Raw genomic sequence first — 27,619 nt, forward strand, 5'->3', positions numbered from 1 at the left:
CTAACTAAAGGAACTTTGCTTAGAGAAGCCCTGTGGTACTAAGTCAGAGGCAGGTTCCAATGTTATGAAGCCACTTAATGATGATGGTCACAACTGCTGGCCAATGACTTTTACCTAAGACCAACTATCTTCAAAATGCATATGCACTGCTGTGATCTTCTATAACTTTTATTATTTGTGCCTCTCATTTTTAGTAAATGAGTATATGTTTAGTAAACATAAATATGTTGTTTTCTCTTCTTGACTTATATCACGATTAAATTTCATGTGTATTTCTGATCCTCTAATTTCTGTAGATTCCGTGCTCTTTGCATAGGGCAACCTGTAATCTGCTGTGGTACATACAGTTTTCTGTTCCCCCTTGTGCCTCTCTGGCCTTTATACAGTGGAAAAACTCAGGAAGTACACATTGAGTGAGCTAATGAAGGCTACTGCTCTTGAATGCTGAATTTCCAATGTCTGTATTATTCTATTTAGCTGTAGTATCAATTTTTTGAGATTATTCAAATCAACCTATCACAATAGCTGGACAAAGTTACCTTTTCATACTGCCCGGAGAATAATATGCATTGTGTTTAACTTTAGGAGTTCTCTGATTTATTCTTCTGACCTTTTAAATCCTTGCAAAAATGAGATCCTTTAGATATACTCATCTTAAGCTAAAACTAATAAGAGAATTTGCCTAATGTTTAGCTCAGAGAAAATGGAAGTGTTCTGTGAAGAGCAGTATGGTCTCTAAAAATTCCTTTGTCACCTCAGGATATATAAGAAGTTAAATAATCATATCAGAATGACAAAGAAAATAAGTACAGGATTGTATCACCCTTCTTGCAAGATAAACTTTTCCAAGAATATGGAGAAACTATTGTTCTCTTCTGTTAGCTGCTATGAAAGGAACAATTTAAAGAGCAAATACTGCATTGTTAAATTCCAAAAGTTTATCTCGTACTTAAAGTAATTTGTGCGTTCATTTAGAAACAAACTACAGATTTTCCCAGAATGAATAACTACAATTTAGAAATAGAGACAATCTTATAAAAAGACTAGATTAAAAACAAGATACTTTATTCATGATTGCTGTTTATTTTTCTAATGGATGTTCTTTTTCTTCTGTAGCTCAAAGAAGAGTTAGTCAAATTGTTTCATCTGTTTGGTTTTTAATGAAATTTACTGATTGAGTTGATGATTATATTTTCAGCAATCAATGAGTAGTAGATAATGTAGACCTCAACAGCATCTTCTTGGCAAGAACTCCAGGGACTCTTATAATTCTTTACAGAACATCTGTGCTAAATGGAAACTGCAAGAGAAAAATGAAAGAAACTTAAATATTCGCAAATGGATGAATTTTTATAAATGCCAAATGTTTGGCAGGACTAGTAGAACTTTGCTTATATTCATAAGGAAACATGCTATCAAAAAATTGAATGTATGAACATTGTCTTTATTATCCAAGCAATAACTGCTTTTGTCAGTAAGCAGGTATTTAAATGAGACAAGTCAGAAGAAATTGGAAATAAGAGAGACTGAACTGGGGAAACTCACTAACAAGTCCCCTGAGAGGAGATCAAGCAGAGATAAGGAATGTCTCAAAAGAAACAAATTCTTTCAGGTGCATAAATCCAATTATAATCAAACTGAAGTTGTGAGTATATCAAAAAAATGAATGTCAGTCAAAATGGAGTTGCTATAGAAAATAGAATCATGAAGGTAAACATCCAAAGTCAAAACTACATTCGTCAAGTGCATTCAAGTATGCAAGGAAGATTGCCAAGAATATTCCTATCACTGTGTAACTAAATGAATTGGTATTAGCTTTAAACCATTATGCATTTAAGTCATTAACTATCTGTGTCTGTTTTGATTCTATGATCACAGAGAAATCCACTTTATATTTTGGTTTCCTAGAATGAGTTGGTTCTACTCTCTACAATACTGTGGTCCATACAAGAGTTACTTTGCTCATTACAAACAAATCAGTTGACATTCACGGTTTATTCACCAGTTTCAAGGACTCTGGTGGATTCACCAATATAATATCTGTTCTTTACGAAGCCTCTTGAAAGCCAGGCAGCAGCAGCATTTTCCTGGTTTTCATAAACTTTTCTAAAGTGTTACGGGAAAACTGAGCCTTTTAGACATTTAAATTTCTACATCTGTATTCTACTCTTATCTATAAAATCCCACAATATGTTGTCTAACTAAAATGAAGAGTAATCACAATTAGTCATTCTAGTACTCCAAATTCAATTTAAGTTTTATTTTACAGCTCTTCTGAGAACTATCGTGCACCATTTGTAGAATTATAAAAAAAAATGGTATTACATGAAAACATTAATGAACTTAAATTTTATCAGCTTGTCAATATGTTTATATTGGGGGATAAAAAAGAATGTCGAGAGCAATTCAAAATCAGATGTCCATTTGTTACACTTGAGCAAGCAGAATGTGTGTGCAGACTATTATGTGTAGATTGTCAACAAAACATGTCTAAAATTTAAGAATCACCTGAAATTATTATGCCTTAGAACAGAAGTTTGGAAAAGGCAAGAAGACTGTCAGCCATGTCCCCCATAAAACAAGCAGCTCATAAAAGACGTTCCTAAAGTAGCACATTATTTTACTCAACATAAAATTTTGTACCTAGATTGAAAAAAATTTTTTGGAGAAACTCAAAGTTAGGTTTGTAGTACTTGGTATAATAATACAACAAAATTGAAGAAGAAAAGCCTTCTATTATTTGAACATTTTAAGTCTTTGTTCAGTCCATATAAATTTTATATATTACTAAGACTACTGAAATCATGGAATGGTTCTGTTAAACCAGAGACACTTAAAACTACCCAGGCCATGGGTAAGACAGGATAGTCTGGATTATGCTACAATAACAAACAAGCTCAAAAATATCAGCACAGGCATGGGGTGCTTGGATGGCTCAGTTAGTTAAGCATCTGACATCAGCTCAGATCATGATCTTGAGTTTGTGAGTTCTAGCCCCACGTTGGGCTCTATGCTGACAGCCGAGAGCCTGGAGCCTGCTTTGGATTCTGTGTCTCCCTCTGCCCCTCCCCTGCTTACACCGTCTCTCTCAAAAATAAATAAACGTTAAAAAAAATTTTAATGTCAGCACAGGTATATTTCTGATGCTATACATCCACTATAAGTTGGTTAGGCTTCTGCTCTACATAATTGCCTTCCTTCGTCTATGGCTCAGGCTGATGGAGCAGCCATTGCCAGATGGCAAGGCAGAAGACAAGAGAATATAGTGAAGCATCTATTGATGGGAAAGTGAGATCCTACTACCATGTGCCCAGAAGTAGAAAAAAATTCCCAAACACAGCAGTTGTTCACAGATCTAATGAAAATGAAAGGATAAAGAGTAATGATAACATATATAATTACATGTCACACACACACACATGGCCATTAGTGTGTAAATAGAAATAAAACATGAGCAATGTCTTTCTTGCGCTGAGACAACTCACAGTGTTAAAATTTCGTACTAGGATGAAAGCAAAACATAAACAGGGCCAAATATAAGGCTATTTATGTTCCCTGCATTGGATTACTCTAGGATTCTTCTAATCACAGTAAGGTAGCACTTCTGAGATATCAAAGGACGGGCCAGCTGTATGGTCTCCTTCCTTATATTCCTTACAGCATGAAATATCAACATTATTCTCCTCTCTGCTGAAAGCCCTCACCCAAAGTGATAACAGTATTTACAACTGCCAGGGCCCCAACTATGTACCTTGTTTGGGGGTTGGAAACACCTGGGGATATTGTCTGAGGGCCCAAGAAAAACCACTGCCAGGCTGACCTTTCCAGCAATGGAGGGCAGTAGGTATTCTGACCCCTATTCTGATTTCCTCCAGAACAGAAATTATAAATGGCATCTGGTAAGTGGCATCTGATCACATTTTATTTTTGCTTTTATTTGTGATATAAAGGGACATGTATTAATTTTTCTGGGAGGAAAAATCAAGCAAACAATCAAGTATAATTTCTAGACAAAAGGACTCTCTCAGTAAAGAACTTGCAGGTATTACATATTCTCCTCCCTCATACAAATATGTAGTCTCTCATGAGGAAAAAGCACATAAACTTTAACACACATACCTAGAATTATAGCACTCAGAGTCCATTTATCCCATTTGCTTTCTAAAAAATAAGCTAAAAAAGGAAATTTGTTACATAATGGTATTTTATGGTATTTTACTAATGATCTTTTTTAATGTAGGTCAGGCAAATACAATCAGCTATAAGAAAAAGACCTTAGAAATGTTCAAAATGTTCAAAAGAAGGTAGTGTTGATACTATCTATAAACAACTACAAGGTTCAGAAAATGAGATTTACCACGGAGTTTTCTATAAGGTACATAATAGAAGCATAATGTCCTTCCTACATTTGTAAGTGCACAAATGTATGCATTTCTGGAGTATGTACCTAGGCTAGAACTTGGGAGTTACAGGTCATGCATGCATACGTTCTACCCATAGTGCTTCAGTGTAGTGATACACTATCTACTCCTACTAGTAATATATGAGTTTCCATGACAATATCTTCATGTACACTTGGTATTTTTATACATACAGTGGCCAAGAAGACCATTGCTATCTGTGACAGAATTCTAAGATGGCCCCATAAACTCAGTCCTGGTGTTACTTCTATAATTTTGTTCACTACATGGTAAGAGGTATTTAGCAAATGTGATTAAGGTTACTAATCAGTTGACCTTAAAATAAGGACATTTTCTGGGTGGTCCTAAACTAATCACATAAGCTTTTTAAAAGGAAAGCATTTCCTCTAAGTGGCTACAGAAGAAGAATTCAGAGAGATTCAAAGCATAAGAATGATTCAGCAAGACAGGGATACTCTATTGCTGTAAAGGAGCTAAGACAGCCAGTAAGAAAATGGGGATCTCAGTCCTACGACAACAGTCAACTGAATTCTACCAAAAATATGAGTGAGCTGGGAAGCAGATTCTTCCCTAGAACCTCCACATAAGAGGCCAGCCTGGCTGCCACCTTGATTGTGGCCCGTGAGACCTTTAGCAGAGAAACCACCTATGCTGAATAAAATTTTGACCAAACTGTGAGCTAATTAATGGGTGTTATTTTAAGTTTATAAATTTGTGGTGATTTTTTATGCAGCTACAGAAAACTAATACACTATCTGTGACTAACCAGGTGGTATAGGACTTGACTTAACCAATCTCTACTCTGGTCTAATTGATTGTTGTCATAGGAATGTAGGTTTGCTGTTTCCCCATGTTCTACTTATGAGATGCTGAAAATTCATATTTTTATATTAAATTTTCTAATATTTTTTGAACCTGACAAGTAATTCAGTTAAACCAGAAAAAAATGTAAAAAGTCACTATGCAGGCCAGTTTGTAACTCTGGCCTAGCAGTTCCTTTCAATTCCAATGTTCCATGATCTACTAAATGAATGTTAATAAAGGCCTTTCACTTTTTGTTTTAAATAATATATATTGGAAATGTTGTAATGCACTAAATGGCTTCTAACTTTTCTTCCAGATGAAAGATTTATAATTATTAATGCACTATTCTTCCTTTTCTATGATATCTCTTCCTGTGCAGAGGATTACAGGAATTGAGGTTTATATTAAAGTTTTGCTTGGGAGCCACCTGAAGAAGTTTCCATGCGCCTAAGATGATACGATTTAACTCTGGCTAAAAACCACCATGAGTTAAAATCCATCAAATACATTTAAATCCTTGAGTTTATAATGATAAAAAAAAAAAATAAAACTAAAAAGTAAAATCTAAAAACAAAAAAATAAAAAATAAAAAATTATAAAGTTTTGCTATATTAAACCATCAGACAAATAATTCAAAACTAAGAAATATTGGGGCACCTGGGTGGCTCAGTCAGTTGAGTGTCTGACTTTGGCTCAGGTCATGATTTCACAGTTCGTAAGTTCGAGCCCTGAATCAGGCTCTGTGTTGACACTCAGCCTGGATCCTGCTTCGGGTTCTATATCTCCCTCTCTCTCTGCTCCTCCTCTGCTCACGCTCTGTCTCCCTCTCCTTCAAAAATAAATAAACATTTAAAAAAAATCAAAAATAAGAGGGGCGCCTGGGTGGCGCAGTCAGTTAAGCGTCCGACTTCAGCCAGGTCACGATCTCGCGGTCCGTGAGTTCGAGCCCCGCGTCAGGCTCTGGGCTGATGGCTCAGAGCCTGGAGCCTGTTTCCGATTCTGTGTCTCCCTCTCTCTCTGCCCCTCCCCCGTTCATGCTCTGTCTCTCTCTGTCCCAAAAATAAATAAACGTTGAAAAAAAAAATTTAAAAAAAAATCAAAAATAAGAAATATTTATATTGATGTATAAACTTTTTTCTTATAATAGAAATATGGCAATAATGTGTATCAGGAAGGAATAGCTGTTTTTTCTTCCCGACTACAGAGGTGGTAGTTATGATTGTGATCTTGGGCAAGTTTCTTAACCTGTGTCAAATTTCTTGATATATAAAATGAACTTACAGTAATAGGAAACTAATAGGATTTTTGTAAGGATCATATGAGTATGTCTGAAGTACTTAGAACGTTGACTAGAACTTAATGTTCAACAAATATTAGTAATTTGCAAAGAGAGGCATGAGAGTTCTAAGTAGAGAGGAGATCTCACCTTGGCCAGAGATATTCAGTAGCTTGATGGTGCTTCCATACTCCTTTGTGTGGCTTTAAATCTAGCTTTAGTCCACCTTTTCAGATCCCTTATCTGCTTTAGTGCAAGCTGTAGAGTCCAAATCATCCAACTGTTCAACATTTCCTAATCTCATGATGTATCTTCCCTCTCATTTAGATCCCACAATATGGAATATCAAGAGTCCTGTTTCTCTTTGTCCATCTTAGACAGCAAACCTATAGACAAGTCCTCCACAAAACCTCCCAGATTTAGCAGAAACTTGACTCCTAATTTCCATGGTAAGTGTCTAAACTTCAGGTTAAAGTACATGGCTGACATCTTGCATTATATTCATTTGCATCTCAATCTGTTTCATTTATAGATGATAAATTCCTTACAAAAAAGTGTATTTTATTTGTGTGCCTATAGAGCTTAGAATGAGGACTTCTAATGTTAGGAACTCAGCAAATGTTAATTGAATTGAAGATGCTCAAAAGCAGCAGACAGGGGCTGCTCAGTTGGGTTAGCATGACTCAGTCGTTTAAGCATCTGACTGGAACTTAGGCGATGATCTCACAGTTCATGAGTTCAAGCCTCACATCAAGCTCACTGCTGTAAGCACAGAGCCCACTTGGGATTGTCTGTTCCCCTCTCTCTCTCTCTCTGCCCTTCCCCCATTTGTGTGTGTGCAGGCGCAGCCATTTGTTGGGATGAGCACTGGGTGTTGTATGTAAGTGATGAATCATGGGAATCTATTCCCAAAGCCAAGAGCACACTATATACACTGTATGTTAGCTAGTTTGACAATATTAAAAAAAAACACGTAACCTCTCTCTCTCTCTCTCTCTCTCTCTCTCTCTCTCACACACACACACACACACACACACACACACACACAAACATTTCATGAAAAAAAAGCAGCAGACAGGCCATTCAATAATGAACACAGATAAAGAAGAAAGAGATGATTCAATATTTACATATCATAAATTGAGACAGGTTTGGTCCGCCCATTTTTTGAATTTTGTGTTTGTTTTGTTGTGTATTCACCTTTACAGGCTAAAAAGTAAAATAACTACTGGGATGAGAAGCCTGAATGAAATCATTCCAAACAACATAATTATTTTGATGTCCTCTTGAATTCAGCAATTTCCTATCATTAAATAAGTTAGACTTCCAACAAAGCACAATAGCCTTGTAGCACTAACTACTTAACTTGGGATTCTAATGTGCTATCTTATTTGGCCAACAGCTGTTGCTACTAAATTTCTGCCTCTCTGAAAGTAATCACATGGCAGAATAGTCTGCCAGTTTAGACATGGATGGTTCTCCTGCTGATTTTCTTTGCCCTCTATCCACCATATATAAAAATACCAGATTTTCACTATGTGGGCCTTACTTACAGCTAGGTTACAGATTTATAAGCAGTGCTGGTCAAGGGGACCTTGTTGTAAGTCTACTGGGGGTATCTGGGAAAGGTTTTCATCCACAATAAAAAAAAAAAGACCTCTTTTTGCCTTTGAATATGTTATATGAGGATATGCCTCCAGCCCAGTGGTTATTTTTTAGCCACAAGAGGACATACTTGAAAACTAAAGCCAAGTCACCAAAAATAGAAGTCAGAAGGACAGGAAAACACCCTTGTCCTGAATAACACTGCTTTTCCAGAAATCAAATCCTAAGACCTGTCATTTCTGGAATTCTTTTTCTATTAGATCATAGATCCTTACCGTTTTTCATTTTGTTTAGTTTGCTTGTCCAGATCTTACAATAAGAATACTAAGTCTGGGTGCCTAGGTGGCTCAGTGAGTTGAGCGTCCAACTCAGTTTTGGCTCCAGTCATAATCTCCTGGTTAATGGGATTGAGCCCCGCATTGGGCTCTATGCTGACAGCACAGAACCTGCTTGGGATTCTCTCTCTTCCTCTCCCTTTCTGCCCTTCCCCTGTTCACACGTGTGTGTGTGTGTGTGTGTGTGTGTGTGTGTGTGTGTGTGTGTGCGCGTGCACATGCGCATGCATGGATGCTCTCTCTCTCTCTCTCTCTCTCTCTCTCTTTCTCAAATAAGTAAACATTAAAAAAGAATACCAAGTATAAAGTGTTTCCCGAATGATGTAGTATTCATCACAATCACAGCAGACTAAAACTTGTGTTTCTCAACTGGAATTTTTTTCATTATAAAGTCCCAGTTAATAGTAATATTCAGTCATAATAAAATGATGACTTAAGGGACATTTAAACTGAAATTATGTGACTGTCTTTATAAACTGTAATACTTGGAAAGATAAAACTAGCAGCAATTTTGTGCAGTTAAACATTAATATCTTGCTAATCCTGGACCTCCCTGGTGATTTACAGCTCACTGAATAGTGCTAATAAATATTCTAGTGTAATGCATGTCGATAATACTTACTATGTGAGAAGGACTATATCAGCTTACCTCCAAATGAAACAGCAAGACATATGAGCTAGAAATTTTTCAATTATTTTGTGACAAAGAAATTGAGGAATTTTCTATTTCAAAACTCAATTGATGTATATGGCTCAGTTTTGGTTTGTTTTCCCTGAGGACTTATTCTGCCAGTATAGGGCACCTTTTTATGTATACAGCCATTCCTATACAGTCCTGTTAACATCAGGAGAATTAGCCAGACTCCTAACTCTAACATTCCTATCCTCAAAGGCAAATATCACCTACCTATACCAACACAAAGCAAGAAATACTTTAAGATATACAATTAGCAGTATCAGAGTTTGCTGTTTGCATATTTATCTATGAACAGACCTTACTTCATCCTTTTAAAATGAGAATTGTATATAATAACTGGTTACAATAGAATGGGGCAAACAGTGGCTAACACACATTAAAGTATGTAGAATTCACTTTTTCTTCTGAAGAGAGAGACAATTAAAATGTTAATGACAGAAATTTCAACTTAGGCCAAGTTAAGTTAAAAAAAAAAAAAAAGGAAACCTATTGGCTCAGGTATCTGAAGAGACTAGGCCAAGTCCTTGTTCAGTTTGATCCAAGAATGCACTCAATATCATTTGAACTTGGTTTCTCTGTTTGACTTTCTCTCAGGCCTCCCATGGCTTCAAGTTCATATTCCTCCTCATTACTAACAAGATCAGAAGAGAAGCACCAGGCTCTTCTTTCAATGGGTCCAGAAAAAGTCTCCTTGGATTTCATTTCCTCTTATTGGATCTTGGTCCATTCCTAGGTCAGTGACCAGAGCAATATAGTTCCAATGAGTCAGGAGCCAAAAGTGGAGATTTCTGCACTGAATTATATGAATTATATGAAGTGAGAATAAAAGAGAGATTGTTCATCAGAATCAAATTGTGGATTTATTACCAAGAGGAGAAACAACAGTTGCTGGGTATCTAAGACAAAGATGTCTTAGACATCTTTATAAAGACTCTTTAAAAAGAGTCAAAATAAAACTAAATTGACATATTGACATACACTCTTTAGACACTCAAAGAAGTAGTCATTTAACTGTCAAGAGACAAAAATCACTTTAAGTTTGATTGAAATGATTCATTATTCCCAAATCTTTCAGTGTAAAACTAAATATAAAATATATTTTATACATATTACTACATTTACATTCTTTTTACTAAGCAATAAATTATTCAGTGTGGTAAAGTCTACCATGAGGTCAGCACTACAAAGGTGTTTTCATAGAATTAGAGGAGGAAAGACATGACTGCAGATACCAGATTACCCTAACTGAGGTGAAAAGACTTACTTCTATGAAGTGGTGTTGACCAATGGAATGGATGACGCGGTGATGTAAAATGAGGTGTTCTTGCTATGGACTAAGTGTAAGGGATATAGAAAATGTTCAAGATTGAGGCTTACATTGGAATCCTCAAGGAATTTTAGGATTTAATGATATGAGATCAGATGACAGTCTAGGTGGAAGGAACAACAGTCACCCCCCAAACCACCAAAAACAAACAGAAAAACAGAACAGTGAATAAAATAGTTTTTTAGTGAGACAGTAAGGATATCAGTGTTATAAACACAGAAGAATGAGTGAGACACAAAGTTCTACATCAGGAAATTGTAGGGTCCAGGTAAAGAATGACTGGCAAAAAAGAAAAAAAAACAGAATGACTGGCAGAATATGGTAAAAATGGGTAATGGAATCATGCAGACCAGAATGCAAATCCCAGGGCTGCCATTTAACAAGTGTGTGACCTTGAACCAATTACTGAGCCTCTCTGTGCCTCATTGCTTTACCTGTTAGCAAAGGTGAAGAAAACCCATTTGAAAAGATTGTGAGGACTCAATGAAAGAATGCATTTAAATTTAGCACAGTCCCTGGCATGTGTGATATATGTGACAATTGTCAGTGGTTATTATTATTACTATGTAAGTTAATGTGATGAAAAAGCAAAGATCCTGAGTTGGGCTCTTTTAGGGAAAACACACACACACACACACACACACACACACACACACACCAGCCTTACTCAATTCCTTCAGATAATGTGGAATTGTTGTTTGAGGAGTAAACATAGAAAGGAAGACAATGCATAGCAAGGTCTCAAAAGAATCTAGGGACCATCAGAGAACAGAAACCATAGTTGACCTGGTTTCACAGTAACCAGACCACCATAGCCCAGTGTGGTTCAAGTTCCAGGGCTCTGAGACAAGAGTTCAATGTTTCCTTCTCAAAACAACCTGATCACAATTCTCTGATGAATCCTTTTATGAAGATTCTCTGCTTTTCTCTACCTCTCTACTTCTCCTACCTCCACTGAATTAACTCCTCTCTCGTGGCCAGTCAGATCTCAGAAGAGAAGGTTGATTCAATAAGCCATTCTTTGGGTAAAGGATTCACCATTTCACCTCTCTAGCTGCTGGATTATAGACTGTCTATCCTTGGACCAGATGTCCATTTAATTAGCAGTTGCCAGTTCACAGAGTGCATGTAAGGAGAAGGCACTTGTAGCATGGAGGAATTTTCAGAAGAAAGCCCACATATAGGACTGTGAGGAGAAACTGGGAGATAAGACTCAGTAGACTGTGTGAGGCCTGGCCAATACAAGACAGAACATTTAAAAAAAATTAGCTAAGGGGCGCCTGGGTGGCTCAGTCAGTTAAGCGTCCAACTCTTGACTTTGGCTCAGATCATAATCTTGTGCTTTGTGAGATTGAGCCCTCTGTTAGGCTCTGTGCTGACAGAGCAGAGCTTTCTTGGAATTCTCCCTTTCCTTCTCTCTCTCCCCTTCCCAGGGTCACTCTTTCAGTGTCTCCTTCTCTCTCTGCCCCTCCCCTGCTTGCATTCTGTCTGTCTGTCTCTCTCTCTCTCTCAAAAATAAATGGATATTAAAAAAACTTTTAAAAAATGATCATTTACAACAATTATTCAGATATCAAATTGCTGAATGTATCAAAAGAACGATGGTTCGGTAAGGCAGGTCAGTAAGGAAGCGATTACATTTATCCCTGTATGATGTGTAAAGACACGATCCGCACTGAATAGAAATAGGGAGGTTAGCAGAGTGGTTAAGGGCATAAATTCAGTGCTTTCAGAGTCTGAACAACATTGTTTAATATTCATATCTTGTCATTTATTAACCGTGACTCTAATTGTTGTGCATCTACTCCAAACCTCAGTTTCTTCACCTGTACACCAGGGAAATTCACAACAGCAGCTGTACAGTGTTGGTGTGTAAAGTGAATGAGATCATGCAGGTGAAATGCTGAACACAGAATGTCATTTAGTAAATGCTCCTCTCATTTTACCTGTTTTCATTAACTCTCTAAGAAGAGAAGGAGTCTGAGGACTTGAAGAGGTTTAGGTTGAATCCATGAAAGAGTCAGAGGCCTCAGGAGGGAAACTGATCTTAATGCAGCAGAGATTGGCTTCTGCTTTGGATGTACTAGCTCCAGCCAAAAAGGCCATGAGGACACTGAACACACATAGAAGGTCATCAACTTAGAAGAAGAGACAGAACAAGATAATGATACTAGGAGAAAAAGATGATGATGTTGAAAGACTACAGGTGAGCTCCCTAGAGAAAAAAACAGAGATCAGAGAGAAGAGGCCTGCTCCTTCTCCCAACTAGAAACTGAAGAGGAGACATGCCAGGAAAGAGAACAGAGAAGGCTCCATGGGAGAGGGTCCCAAGATTCATTTATAGGAACGTGTAATTTAAATAATTTGAACTATGCTTAAAATTATGTGTTTGTTGTTGGCCTTTTATCTCACTGCAGGAATATAATACTCTGTAATTAACTGGCAAGTTCAATAAAATGATTTTAATTTATATGAAGTGTTCTGTGAACACTTTCCTTCAAAATAAACTACATAGAAGTAATGTTCCTTAAGCACTACATTATACATAAGAATATTTAGGGGATTATAATACAATGATACATATTTAGAATTTGCTTACTTCTCTACATTGTGTCATTTAATGCCCTACCAGAAAATGGAATTCATTCTCACTGAAATCTACCAATAATTCTGTGATATTTGCTAAAGAGCACTGCCTTGCATCTATTTCTTAAGCCATAAACTTGATAAGAATTTCCTTCCTTTTTTCTCAGTGATGCTACCCAACACACACACACACACACACACACACACACACACACACTCACAATCCATCCCCAAGACTCAGTGCTTCTATGGTTTAATCACCTGTCAGAATATCCACATTTCTGCATTCCCACTGCCAGTACCCTAATGCAAGCCAAGCCACCATCTTCCCTTATGAGGACTACTGGCCATGGTCTATAAGCCAGTATTGCCACTTGCATTCTTGTTCTTTTCCAATCCTTCTCGATGTCATTACCTAGAGGTACCTTGTGAAACACAAATATAATCACAAATATCCACTACTCACTACCCCACAAGTTCCTTCCCTAGGACTTATATGAACTCAAATATCTTTTACACAACTATATTGTCTTTCACATCTAGCTGCCATCTACTTCTAAAGCTTCATCTTTCACCACTCTCTGATTGGCACTCTATGCCCCAGTCATACTTGACTCTTTCTAGTTTGTGTCTCATCTCCCTCGCCTCCTGGCTTTAGATACTCCTAAAACAACTTTATTCCACTTAGATATTCTTCAAGTCTAAACTTATATTTCTCTTTCTCCAGTCAGCCCTGACCCCTAAATCAGGATAGGTCTACAATGCTACCCATTCTATTTTGGCTTTCCATGACATCCATCACACTCAAAACTACTTGTTTATTATCCTTCTTATTAAGCTGCACACTTACTGAAGGCTGGGACCCTATCAATTTTGTTTGTAGCCAAAGCTGCAATAATAGAATCTACTGTTTATAAGGAACACAATAAATATTTACTAGCTAAATTGAATTTTTGGAAGAATCCTATTAAACTAAATGATAGTAAACATTTATACTATTGCTGAGTAATTTGATTAATAATTTCAGTAATTTGTAGAGTCCATTTACATCATATGATATATATATATAACAAAATATAAACTAAAAGGCATATATATACACACTTCAAACAGATAATATTTACATTTTTTAAATGGATATGTATTTTTAAGTTTATGATTTCACATGAACATTGGTTTCATGGCCACTTAAATGATTTTAGAAATATGCAAAATTGTTTTCTACAAATATATCCTCTATATTACTAATTTCTTGGACAAAGACAAACTTGGTAGAATTTCTTCTGGATTCTTTCCCCCAAACCTCTATGATTCAAATACTCTCTTTATAATCATAAATTACTATGATGTTTCCACTGTAGATGTAATTTCTTAAGAGGAAGAATAAACTGTGTGACTTGGTGCTTGGATATTTCCACTTATGCTAGTAAAACAGAAACAGCAGGGAAATGTCACAAATGAAAATGATGCTTTATTGTCAAATGTGACCTGTCTTGTATGACAAGTATAAACGTTTGAAGCTGAGAGATACAGGGATTTCCTAGGAAATACATACCCCAGATATTAAAAGTTTACTGCAATTGAATCCTAAAATAACGGAGCCTAAATTATTAAACAGAAACTGTCTCAGACACCCAGAATTAGACTAGAAGCCAATTAAGTGTTTAATGCTATTGGGTATCATGAACTAATTCTTCCAAACTCTAGGGACAAGTTTCATTCTAACCCTGACCTAAAAATAAAAAGCCAGAGACAGTCTCAGAATATTTTATTTTGTCTCAGCTTATTAATTGACTTGATTCCTGCCCTTGTGTGAGGGCAGTAGGGTACAGGCTATCACAGGGTAAAAGGGCACTTTAAAATTAATGATTTTCATATGGCAGTCAATGGGAGGTGTTTCTTTCTTCAGAGCATTCACTTCAAATAGTAAAGCTCAGTACATTTTCACAGTTGGTGTTTAAAAAAAAATAGAAATACCATTTCACTCCAGTTAATGACCACTGGTGCCGTGGGCCAGGAGCAAGAGTCCAGAAAGGCCCAAACTTCCTGGAAACCCAGGTTTTCCAGTTATGCAAACCTTTCAGGCTTAGACTAGAGTGAAATTTTGAGATTGAATTCAAGATGAAAGCTAAACATTCAGGATAGTGCAGAAGAAAGTCAACATTGGAGAATAGAGGACCTATTTAATCTTTACCCCATAGTTTTGGACTCATCTTAGGGAAGGGATCAAAGTCCGACCTTTGCTCATTGGAAATAAGACAGACAAATGAAAAAGTGATCATTCCGAACACTCTTCTATAATGTATGGAGATGTCAACTTTTCCTGTTACCAGCTTATGGCCCCAGCTTACAGGGCCTCTCACATCTCCTCATTGTGACTGAAGATGAATTGTTTTAGTGTCTCATGTCAACTCTACTATAATGTGAGGTCTTCCCACTGGATGTAGATACACATGTATCTCACTTACCCCTTCATCTCACTTTCCAGTGCCTCCATTCCACTTCTATATGGAAGCGATTACATCCGCTCTTAAGAACATGTCTTCTTTCTTTTTTTTTTTTTTTTAATTTTTTTTTTCAACGTTTATTTATTTTGGGGACAGAGAGAGACAGAGCATGAACAGGGGAGGGGCAGAGAGAGAGGGAGACACAGAATCGGAAACAGGCTCCAGGCTCTGAGCCATCAGCCCAGAGCCCGACGCGGGGCTCGAACTCACGGACCATGAGATCGTGACCTGGCTGAAGTCGGACGCTTAACCGACTGCACCACCCAGGCGCCCCGAACATGTCTTCTTTCTAATTTACTTGGTTCAGCTGGCAATTTCACATGAATACTGAACATTGGCTTCATAACCCCTCCACTGATTTTAGAAGTATATAAAACTGGCACCTTCTTCTAAAATAGGGAGTCTGCTGTCCCTGCTGTGTCAGACATTCAAGAAAAACTATCCTCCCTATACCAGAGAAGCTGTTCTGACCAAGGCTGCCAATGATCCCCCAGAATCAAAATGAAATGCTTCTTCTGGGGTTTCAGTTTTCTATAATATATCACTACTGACCAATACTTTCCTCCTGGAATCCTCTCCTTCTCTGGTCTCCAGGCCCACACACTCTCCTGGTGCTCCTCTAACTCACCAAATAGTGGACCATTTATTCTCAGTCACATGTGAAATTTCTTCCTTTTCTGTCTAGCCCATAAATGACCCTGAAGCATTACACTGGCTCGTCTGTTTTTATCCAGCATGCTGTCCTAACGCATATGTAGTCAGTTACCTAGAAGATCTATAGTTCTTCATCTCTATTTTCAGCCCAGACATCCTTCTAGAACCCCATGCTTCTATACCAAAGTGTCTATTCAATATTTTGTTCAACTGTGTTATAGGAAATTCAATGTCAATATATTCAAAACAGAAGTGTCCCTTTCCCCCTTCTGTACTCCCCATCTCATGAATGGCACCACTTTCCACCATCAAATCATTAAATGTAGAAGTACGACTGATTTCAGGCTCTTCTCTTTTCTTTAAATCAAATTCCATTGATTCGACCTTCTTAAATGCTGCTTGTAACTTCTCCATCTCTCTGTTCTCTTCCTGATTATTTCACATGGGCTCGTCTTCAATGGTCTCTTGACCATGTGATCTTAAATGGCCTCCCTGCTCATTTTATCTTCTTCTAAACAAATATTCACTAAAATAATCTTTTAAAACACATATCTGAACATATTATCACCAGCTTAATGCCATTTTGGGGCTCTCTTAGCCCCATCGTTTTCAAACTTTAGCATGCACTGATAACCTATAAGTCATGTTGGAACAGGTTGTTGGGCTCTACCCACAGAATTTCTGAATCAGAAGATTTGGGATAGGCCAGAAAATGGGCATCTCTAACAAGTTTCCAGGTGGTGGTACTGATTATCGACTAAAATCACACTTGGAGAACCACTATATAACTTATAATATACATTTTACACTTCACTGCATGGTGTACAGGGCTTTGTCAACCCCTCTATAGCCATATCACCTTACCACCATTATATGGATCTGACAGATGAGCTCCAGATGTGTAAAAGTGCCTCACTGCTTCTTGCCTCTTTGTTTTTGCTTAGCTATTCCCTCTTCCTCCTTTCCTTTCCCTCTGCCTGCCTATTTAATATCCACTCGTCTTTCAAGATCCAGCTCAAGTATCATCATCTGAGATCATTCCCAGTCTCCACTCCCCCACTACATACACACACACACACACACGGGTAGAACTGACTACTCCCTTCCTTGGATCTCATTTATGAGTTGAACCTCCCCTTGTCACAGAACATGTATCATTTATCGTACTTAACTGCCTGTCTTCCTCTTTAAACTCTAAGCCCTTATAGGCAGAAACTCTCTTAGTAGTATGAATACCTCCAGTACTTTGCAGACCATCTATAATATTGTAGGAATGAAACATTTGATGGGTGAATTAAAACAGATAAATATATAGAAGTTAAACAATTTTATTTTTTTAAGTTTATTTCTTGAGACAGTGAGCACACAAGTGGGGAATGGGCAGAGACAGAAGGAGAGAAAGAAATCTCAAACAGGCTCTGCACTGTCATTGTGGAGCATGGCATGGGGCTTGCATTCACAAACCAGTGAGATTGTGACCTGAGCCAAAATCAAGAGTTGTTTGCTCAATGGACTGAGCCACCCAGGCGCCCCAAGTTAAATAATTTTAAAAGCCTATGCACATTCCCACAAGATTACTCTGCATCTTTATGTAAGGAAAACTTATGAATTGCAAAAAATATCCAAGGGTAGTTTATATGTTTAGTATAAGACTAATGTGGAGAAGAGAATAGAGCTTCTTTCTTCTAAATTTAATGAATATAGACACTAAAAATAATTTGGCTAATGGAATATTAGGCCATACAACTGACTACATAGCAATTCCACAAGAATAAAAAGACTCCAGTAATTCTATTGTATCTTTGCCTATACTGAGTAAGGCCAGCATTAATTTACAATGCTTTCAGCATGCTTAAATAAAAGGATCTAGACTCTCTTTATAATGAAGAAAAACAATTCATTTTAAACAGGGCATGGAGTGGGTGGAAGGATTGGTTCAGACTATAAATTACTGAATGGCCAACAAAAAGGAAATCTTTATGTTCCTATCGGGTCACTGGCATAAGTTCCTGCATGTTTTATAACACATTACCCAAATATTTTGAATAGTTCATTTATTTATACATTCATTATTTTTAAAATATAACACAAAATATAATAGTCAATAACTAGAATGTAAAATATCGTGCTAAGTACACTGGAAGATTTAAAGAAAGGTCAAAATCACCCCTACCCTATTTCTCAATGGGGCACGCATGGAATTTTGGACAGGACAATTCTTTAGTGTGTGGGAGAGTTCAATGCATTCCAGGATGTCTAGGACTCCTGTTATTCATCTACTAAAATACTGGTATCATCCCCCAGTAATGTAACCAAATGCCCCTACGCATTCCCAAACACTTCCTGGGGGTGGTATCAGCTACAGTTGAGATTTATTAGACTAGAGGTACCTTGACAAGGAGGCCCTTTGTGAAAAGTTGTGACACTCTCACTCTCTGGCTGTCTCACCCCATTTTGAAGGGAATAAGAAGGAAATGATGAATACTTTAAATTTTCTAATTTCTTGTTATGATTAACACTCATTTTACTCCTGTAACTAATTAATAAGCTTAAATGTGAATGGTAATATTAATGTCTAATAATTAGTTACCAAAGGAATAAATATTTCTTGCACTGATGCCAGCTATTATAAATTAGACAATTATCATCTGAAATGGACTCTATTGTTAGACAACTATCACACATCAGGTAAATCATATGTTTTGGGATAAAATACCACAATAAATTTCAAAAGGTAGAAATATTGGACAAAATGTTCTCTGAGCAAAATTAAATAAGCAATCAATAATAAATAGCTGACAAATAAAATATCAAAAAATTAAATAATATACTTATCAATTATAAAAATTACAGATCAAAGGAGAAATCAAAAGAAAAATTAGAAAATGTTTTGAAATGAATACTGAAAATAAAGATCAAAATTTATGGGATGCAACTAAAGCAGAGGAAAACATATAGCTTTAAATGTCTACATTGAAAAGGTAGATTTAAAATCAATGATCTAAGTTTCCATTTTAAGAAGTAATAAAAAATGGGGCAAACTATGAAGAAAAACAATAATAAAAATAAAAGCAGAAATAAATATAAAACAATAGAGAAAATGGACTATAGTAAGAAGAATGTCCCCCCGCCCCCTGCCGCCAAAGATGTCTATGTCCTAATCCCTGCAATCTGTGAATGGGTTACTTTATGTAGCAAAAGGAATTTTGCAGGTGAGATTAAGATTGTGGACCTTAAAATAGGGAGATGATCCCGGCTTATCCAGGTGGGCCCACCTGGATTTCATGAGCCCTTAAAAGCAGAGAACTTCCTCCCACTACAGTCAGAGAAATGTGACAGTGGGAAAGTCAGAGGTGGAAGCCTGAGAGGAAGCCTGACTCAACATGTCATTGCTGATCTGAAAGAAAGATGAAATATGCAAGAAAGTCAGGCACACTTAGGAGCTGAAAAAGGCTCCCAATAACAGTCGGCAAAGAAACAAGAGCACCTCAGCTGTACCAAGGACCTAACTCTGCAAACAACCTGAATGACCTTGGGAGTGGATTCTTCCCCAGGGCCTCCAGAGACAAGCATGGTCCTCCAACACCTAAATTCTGATCTGGTGACACCAAGCTGAGAACCAGTTGAGGCATACTGTACCCAGAATTCCAATACATGAGTACTGTGAGAAAATAAATGGGTGTTGCTTAAGCGCCTCTATGATAATTTGTTATGACAGCAGTAGAAAATTCATATAATTAATGAATACAAAAGCTGGTTTTTTGAATGATTAATACAATTGAAAAATACCTAGGAAGACCAATCACGATAAAAAAGAAAACACGAAGTGTCAATAGGAAAAACAAAAGAAGGGGCATTACTACAAATTATGTAAACATTAAAATGTCAGTAAGGTAATTTTATATAAATATTATGGCAAAATTTTAAAACTTACATTTAAAAAAGTGTCTTGAAGTGCACAACTTGGGGCTCCTGGGTGGCTCGGTCAGTTAAGCGTCTGACTTTGGCTCAGGTCATGATCTCACGGTCCATGAGTTCGAGCCCCGGTCAGGCTCTGGGCTGACAGCTCAGAGCCTGGAGCCTGCTTCAGATTCTGTGTCTCCCTCTCTCTGACCCTCCCCCAGTCATGCTTTGTCTCTGTCTCAGAAATAAATAAACATAAAAAAAAATAGAAATGCACAACTTGACAAAACTGATATGAAATATATACGTGTGGAGATTTTTTAAATATTATATATAAAATATTAGCATATAATAATGTATATCCCTATATTTAACAAAGAAAGTGAATTTGTAGTTAAAATTCTTCCAATAAACAAACTGTAAAACCTGCTAGCTTCACTGGTGCATTGTATTAAACATTTGAGAAACAAATAATAACAACCTTACTTGAACTGTTTCAGAAAATAAAAAAGGATGTAACCTTCTCGGACTCATTTTAGAAGACAAGCATCAGGGGCGCCTGGGTGGCTCAGTCAGTTAAGTGTCCAACTTCGGCTCAGGTCATGATCTCACAATCCGTGAGTTCGAGCCCCGCATCGGGCTCTGGGCTGACAGCTCAGAGCCTGGAGCCTGCTTCGGATTCTGCATCTCCCTCTCTCTCTGCCCCTCCCCTGTTCATGCTCTGTCTCTGTCTCAAAAATAAATAAACGTTAAAAAAAAAAAAAAAAGAAGACAAGCATCAACCTAAAGCCAAAGGCTGACAAAATTAAATACAAGAAAAATTATTTACCTATAATTTTGCACATAGATGAAAGAGTCTTAAGAAAATATTAGAAGAAATCCAGAAATACAGATAAATAATATACATAATAATCAGGTGGGACTTTTCCCAGGAAGACAAGAATCAATAAGTAATTCACCATATTAACAGGGTTTTAAGAAAGGAAAAGCCATATTACCTTCATAGATGCAGGAAAAGCATTTAAGAAAAAAACATCTATTCATAGTAAAAATCTAAGCAATTAGAAATAGAAGAGAACTTCTTCAAACTGATAAAAAGCATCCTTAACCTACATCTAACATTCATATTTATGTGGTTAATAACAATACTCTTTCCCTAAGATTGGAAACAAGGCAAGGATATCTACTGTCACCACTTCTTTTCAACACTGTACTAACTCTCCAGAAATGACATGACTATGTAAAAAAATCTCAATAACCAAAGAAAAAGATAACACTAAGTGATTTAGTATGGTGGTAGTACAAAAAGGTCAATTTGCAAAAAACAATTATATTTTTGCACACTAACTTCACACGGAAATGAAAGTAAGCAAACAGTACCATTTACAACAGCATTAAAAATCAAAATGCTAGCAATAAATTTAACAAGGGACAGGTAAGATCTTCACACCAAGAACTATAAACCATTGCTGAGACAAATTTAAAAATACTTAAATGAATGGAGAGTTCTACCGTGTTCATACCTCAGAGGAATCACTATTAGTAAGAGGTCATTTCTCTCCAAACTGACCTGTAGATGTAATGCAATCCAAACAAAATTCCAGGGAGTTTTTAGCTGAAATCTGTAAATTGACTATATGGAAGTCAAAGAATTTGGAATAGCGAAAACAAAACAAAACAAAACACTGAAAAAAAATGAAGTTGGAGTTTTTTTGTTTTTTGTGTTTTTTTTGTTTTGTTTTGCTTTTTTTTACTATCAGGTCTCAATACTTGCTATAAAACTACTGAAAGACAGTGCAGTGTGGGCATAGGAATAGACTAATAGATCAATGACACAGAAAAGAAGCCAGAGATCAACACATATATACATATTCAATTAATATTCATAAGGATACCAAGGCAATTCAGAGAAGTAAAGGAGGTTTTGTTGTTGTTTTTCATTTTGTTTTGTTTTGTTTTGTTTTTTTAACAAATGGTGGTGGTACTACATATCTGTATGGGGGAAAATTTCCCCCCAGTGTCATACCATATCCCAAAATGATGTCCAGATGATCACTGGCAGGATGAACAACCCAAAAACCGATAGCATAACGTATGCACTTGTTGAAACTATGTTGTACACCTGAAACTAATGTAATATATGTTAAGTATACTGGAAAACAGATATTTTAATAATCCTGAAGTAGGCAAAGATTTCTTACTGAGGACCAAAAACACTAAAGCAAAGTGAAAAAAATATAATTTGAATTTCATCAAATTAAAAACTGCTTATCAAATGATACTCTTAACAAAGATAAAAAATGCACAGAGTAGGAGAAAATATTCACAACACAGTGTCCAAGTACTTGCATCCAGAATGCAATACAGAACACTTACAATTGAAGAATAAAACACAATTTAAACATGGGTAAAAGACTTGAACAGATACTTCAGAAAAATAAGGTATATAATGTTCAGTAAGCACATGAAAAGATGGTGAACATCTTAAATCATTAGGAAAACAGAAATTAAATTCACAATGATAAACCAGTATGCACACCATCAACACCAAATATTGGCAAAGATGTGAAGCAAGGGGAACTCTAGTACATTCAAGTGGGAGTGCAACATGATTCAACTGATTTGGAAAACTGTCAGTGTCTTATAATGTTAAACATATACCTAATAACATATAACTCAACAATTCCAAATATTTACACCAAAGGATTTGCAAAAGAATGCTCATGTAGCTTTGTTCATAATAGTAAAAAACAGGAAACAATCCAAAAGACCATCAATAGGAACAGAAGAAACAAATCACGGTATATTTATTCAACAGAATGTTACCCAGTAATAAGAATTAACTAATGATATACGCAAAACACGCTTGAATCTCACTAATAGATAGTATACAAAATAGACAAAAGAATGATTTCAAGTTTCCATTTATACAACATTCAAGAGCAGGGAAAAAAATGTATACCTATAGAAATTGTATGTGAATGCCTTTGAAAGCAAAGACTAATTCAAGTTGAGGGAAGAGAAGTGCCTGGGTGCCTCAGCTGGTTAAGCATCTAACTCTTGGTTTTGGCTCAGGTCATGACCTCATGGTTTGTGGGTTCAATCCCCGCGTCAGGATCAGAGCTACTGACGCAGAGCCTGTTTGGGATTCTCTCTCTTTCTCTCTCTCTCTCTCTCTCTCTCTCAAAATAAATACATAAACTTAAAAAAAAAAGAAGTTGGGGGAAGGATTTTCTGGTTGAGATGGTGGTTATGTGGGTATAGACGTTTGTCAAAACTCATTAAATTATGTATGTAAGATCTGTATATTATAAAAAATTTACCTCAATAAAAATATATTCCTTTTGAAAATCCAAAAAGGAGGAAGGAAGAGTAATCCAGTGAAATGTAGTAGAATTGAGAGACAAATGTTTAAAGTCTATTTGAACATAAAGATCATAAACTTTTAGCTATAACCCAAAAGGAATAATGAATGAATCAAAGAATACAGGTATAAGTTTCACTGTGCTTACTTAGCATATTAACATTTCAGCTGATTCTTCAAATAAAATATAGTAACTTGTTACAATGTTTAAATTCTTGTGACTGACATCCCATGATCTATAAATTCATATATAAATCAACAAATAATGTAGAGTAGTTCCTTGATTTAACTTACTAGTCTGTAAGAGTTTGGAATAAGAGATTAACCCTCAAAACTGGAATGTGAAATTCTATCAATGTTTTATGAATGTTTCTCCTCTAACAAATATATTTCTAAGGTTTAAATCTACTATCGGTATTAGTGTTGGGCATCTATAGAAATCTAGGTGAATGAGAGCACCATGTAGAAATCCATAAAATATAATTTATGTTTTAAGATGATATCATGCGGTCCAGTTTGCAAAGGAGAGGACATTCTGAATCAAGCATGGGTTGTGAAGAACGAGCTAAATAGTGTTATTTATTTCAGAGTGGAAGAACTTGAGATTTTCTATTTCCTAACATGGAAAGTTAAAAAAAAAAAAAAAAAACTTGAGGATGTATGAATTAAGACCTGCCTCTTGATCTATAAAAGAAACCTAGGTGTGGATTTCTCTGGCATATATAAAAGAGCAAAAAATAGCTATACCTGAAATATTACTCATGCAAAAAATATTATTGCAATACAAAGAGGGTTAACATCCTGTATCGAGAAGCCAAAAGTCAAGTACTAATGATGAGAACTAAAGCTGAGTGAACTTTCACGATGGATGGGGATAAGCTTGAAGCATCTGAAGTTTCCATGATTCACTGTGATTGAAGTCTTTATTTTTTTCCTCTAAAATTTTTTCTCCTAATTTCTTTTCTTAATTTTTTTATGTTTTTATTTCATTTTTGAAAGAGAGACAGAGAGCGAGCAGGGGAGGTGCAGAGAGAGAGAGGAAGACACAGAATCCGAAGCAGGCTCCAGGCTCCGAGCTGTCAGCACAGAGCCCGACACGGGGCTCGAACTCGTGGATGGTGAGATCATGGCCCAAGCTGAAGTCAGACACTTAACCGACTGAGCCACCCAGGCACCCCTTCTCTTAATTTCTAACTTTTTATCTTAGTACTAGAGAAACTAACAACTTCTCAATAGATGTATGATGAATGAATACATGAAACAAATGGGAGAATGGATAAGGAAGAGAGAAAGAGGGCTGCCATGGTGTGACTCCGGAAGAATGGCAGTACCCCGGCCACAGATGAAACCTTGAACTTGAGAATGGTCGACACTGGAGAGGGTCTTCTCACAGAATCAAACAATAAGTCCTAAAATTGGACACCTAACCCCTGCCCTCAGAGAAAATACTTCAATGGAATGTCCTTTCCCAGTGTTATCAGGCTGAGAATATTTGCGAGAATTTTCACCTGTGTCATCAGATGCTCTAGCATCAGAATCAGAAAATCAGCTTTAGCAGGCTGGCAGATGCCCTTTAGAGTTCAATCTCAACAATGCTCCCTATGGAAAGGACACTGATGCTGGGATAATGAAATGGACATGAATAATCACCTGATAAAGAGAGAGAATAGGCGGGCAGGCTCAAGTTCTAATTTAAAGGTATGTCCTTCAGAAGTCTGTCCAATGTACAATATCATTTTTATTGCATGGAATTACATTGGTAGAACCTTGGGGGAGCTACATAAAAAAATTCTTCCCATAATCCTCCAGAGATAAGGCTTTTCTTTTTCAGCTCAGAAATTCATATTCCGGTAAATTTCAGTTTGGTTATTTGCAGCCTATCAAAGATAATGATTTCATCCTTTGAGTTCTAGGCTCACTTTCTTCTTTAAGTCATGAGGATATTAATTTTCTTTTGGACAGAGCAAGGAAATTGAGGTGATCTTATGGTCCCTCAAAAGTAATAACTACTCTCCAGCAGAGACGCTGGCTTCTGTCTTGTTTGAGCAAATAAGTCGCATAGTCTGGGTTTGATTTTTCTCCTTTGAAAACTAATATCATTAGAATCAAATGGCAGTTTTCAGGGTAGGTGTGTAGATGCTAGTCCTCTGTAGTGCTGAATAACCAACTGCACTGTCAGAATTTTTTTTAAGATATTGCTATTTATAAGACCTGTATTATAGAGGACAAAGGGGGAGCATTTTTCATCAAAAGCTGGAGACTCCACACTCTAGTTCCTAATCCACCAGAACTAGGATCTCTTGTGTATATGAGAACATACAACCTCAAACCTCCACCCACGGCCAGCAGTGATCAGGGTACTCTTCTCTCAGCAGCAGAGGGGAAGGTTGACCTCGTAATCATAAGTCAGCAACTTAGAAAAGGCTATTTAAAAAGGGTCTGCTAAGATACACATGGAAGACGCCATACCATCTATATAGTAAAATATTAAAAAGTAAATTGTTATCAGTAAAGGGGTCACAGTGTGTTTTTAGGGGATAATAATCTTTCTGTTAGTTGAGATTTTCATGTTTTGAATATGTGACATAAAGTTCTTCTTTGGAAACCATTCATCACTTTAGTGATTCTTTAAGCGTAAAGGGTCAGGTTCAAAGAATTCTGGTAAACAGCGCTTCCTACCTTGAAAAGTGTACGTTAGCAAGCTAAAGGTTCTCTGTAAACTGTGTTGAACTCTGTACTTCCCAAACATGTTTAACCACGCAACCCATAACATGTACTTGCCTAACACGGAAATAGCCTCCTTAGAACCTTCTTTGGAAAATATTTACCTCAAATGATTTCTAAGATCAGATATATATTCCGAAAAGAGGCTAAACCTGAGTAGCCTTTGATGTGCAGACTTCTAAACTCGTGCAAAAATAACTGAATAGTATTTCAATGGCGCCTTATATTTTTAATATTTCCTCTCTCAAATACGTTTTCATGGATCTCCACAGCCACACAAAACAAGTTTTATCTTAAAATTGAGTATTACCATTGCAACTTGACGCCAGGAAACCACAACACTCCAAAGACTTCTGCAAATGATTTCGGTGGAAAATCATCTGACATCAGAACAATAGTGACAATGGCTCAGTCTGCAAGACCTTCTCTGGCTAGAGCCACACCACCCTTCCATGTCCCCAAGATGCTAACTCCTTGAAAACTGCCACCCAAAATCTCCCTCTGCTTCCCACATAGGTGTGTGCAGTTACTGCCCTTGTGCTCCAAATGACTACTGCTTCCCTCACTCCCTCAATATTTGAAGAACTGCTATACTATGAGAAGAGCACTCGTTAGAATTAGGAACTCCTGAGAGCCAACCCTTACTCTGTAAATCATCAACCTGAGGACCTTCTTAGTTTCTTTTTGTAATTTCATGTACTTTTCTGGAAAAGAGAAATAGGACATTTATGCCTCCCAGGGACAATAGTGTCTTGATAAGGAAGAGAGACATTCAATAGTCTGATTTTCCCTTCACCACCACCCCCGTCATTTTCTTACACCATAATCTGAATTGCAAACAACTGAAAATAAAGATGACCCTGATATTTATGGTAATGAAATCTTTACCTTGGAAAATAAGGGCAACTAGCTTAAGAAGAAGAGCCAACATCTCCGAACCACCATTACCCAGAGCACTTTCTGCAAAATGTAATCTTCACTACAGGACAAAAGCAGTATTTTCCAAGACTGTAGGGCTTTTGTCACTATAATGGTATAGAGGGCTTTGCAATGGACTCCCATTACTCAGGTAGAGAGGCCTGTGGACTGTACACAGAAAGGAGTCGGTAAGTGAAAAAAGGCCAAAAACCACACCACTTCAGTGAAACCCAGTAGCACTGTGTAGTGCTACGTTGAAAAACAAAGGGTATTCATTCATTCGTTCATTCATTCATTCATTCATTCATTCATAAAATACATACTGACCACTTACCAGGAGCCAAAGGAGTAAAGGAAATTGTGATTTGTCCATCTATATCCTCAATTGCTGCCAGTTCAGGAGGCTGTCTTCCTATGTCCCAGAGGGCAGTGGGGTGGCCAACACCAAAGCGAACAGTGGCGCATGGTGGCACTGGAACAGTAGAGGGGCATGTGGAC

At 36.9% G+C, this 27,619-nt stretch overlaps 2 long non-coding RNA genes across 2 annotated transcripts; one reads left to right on the forward strand and one right to left on the reverse strand.

The window, feature by feature from the left end:
• Positions 1-27,619, reverse strand: LOC123611449. The gene is made up of 3 exons (XR_006718675.1): positions 27,456-27,619; positions 27,092-27,289; positions 1-1,300 (listed from the first exon to the last, which is right to left on the reverse strand). It is a non-coding gene; the product is annotated as an uncharacterized LOC123611449 (long non-coding RNA).
• LOC123611448 lies at positions 4,484-9,984 on the forward strand. Its single transcript, XR_006718674.1, has 3 exons — positions 4,484-4,690; positions 6,829-6,950; positions 9,733-9,984. It is a non-coding gene; the product is annotated as an uncharacterized LOC123611448 (long non-coding RNA).

Source organism: Leopardus geoffroyi, chromosome C2, assembly GCF_018350155.1.
Source record: "Leopardus geoffroyi isolate Oge1 chromosome C2, O.geoffroyi_Oge1_pat1.0, whole genome shotgun sequence".
In the NCBI taxonomy this organism is placed as follows: Eukaryota; Metazoa; Chordata; class Mammalia; order Carnivora; family Felidae; genus Leopardus; species Leopardus geoffroyi.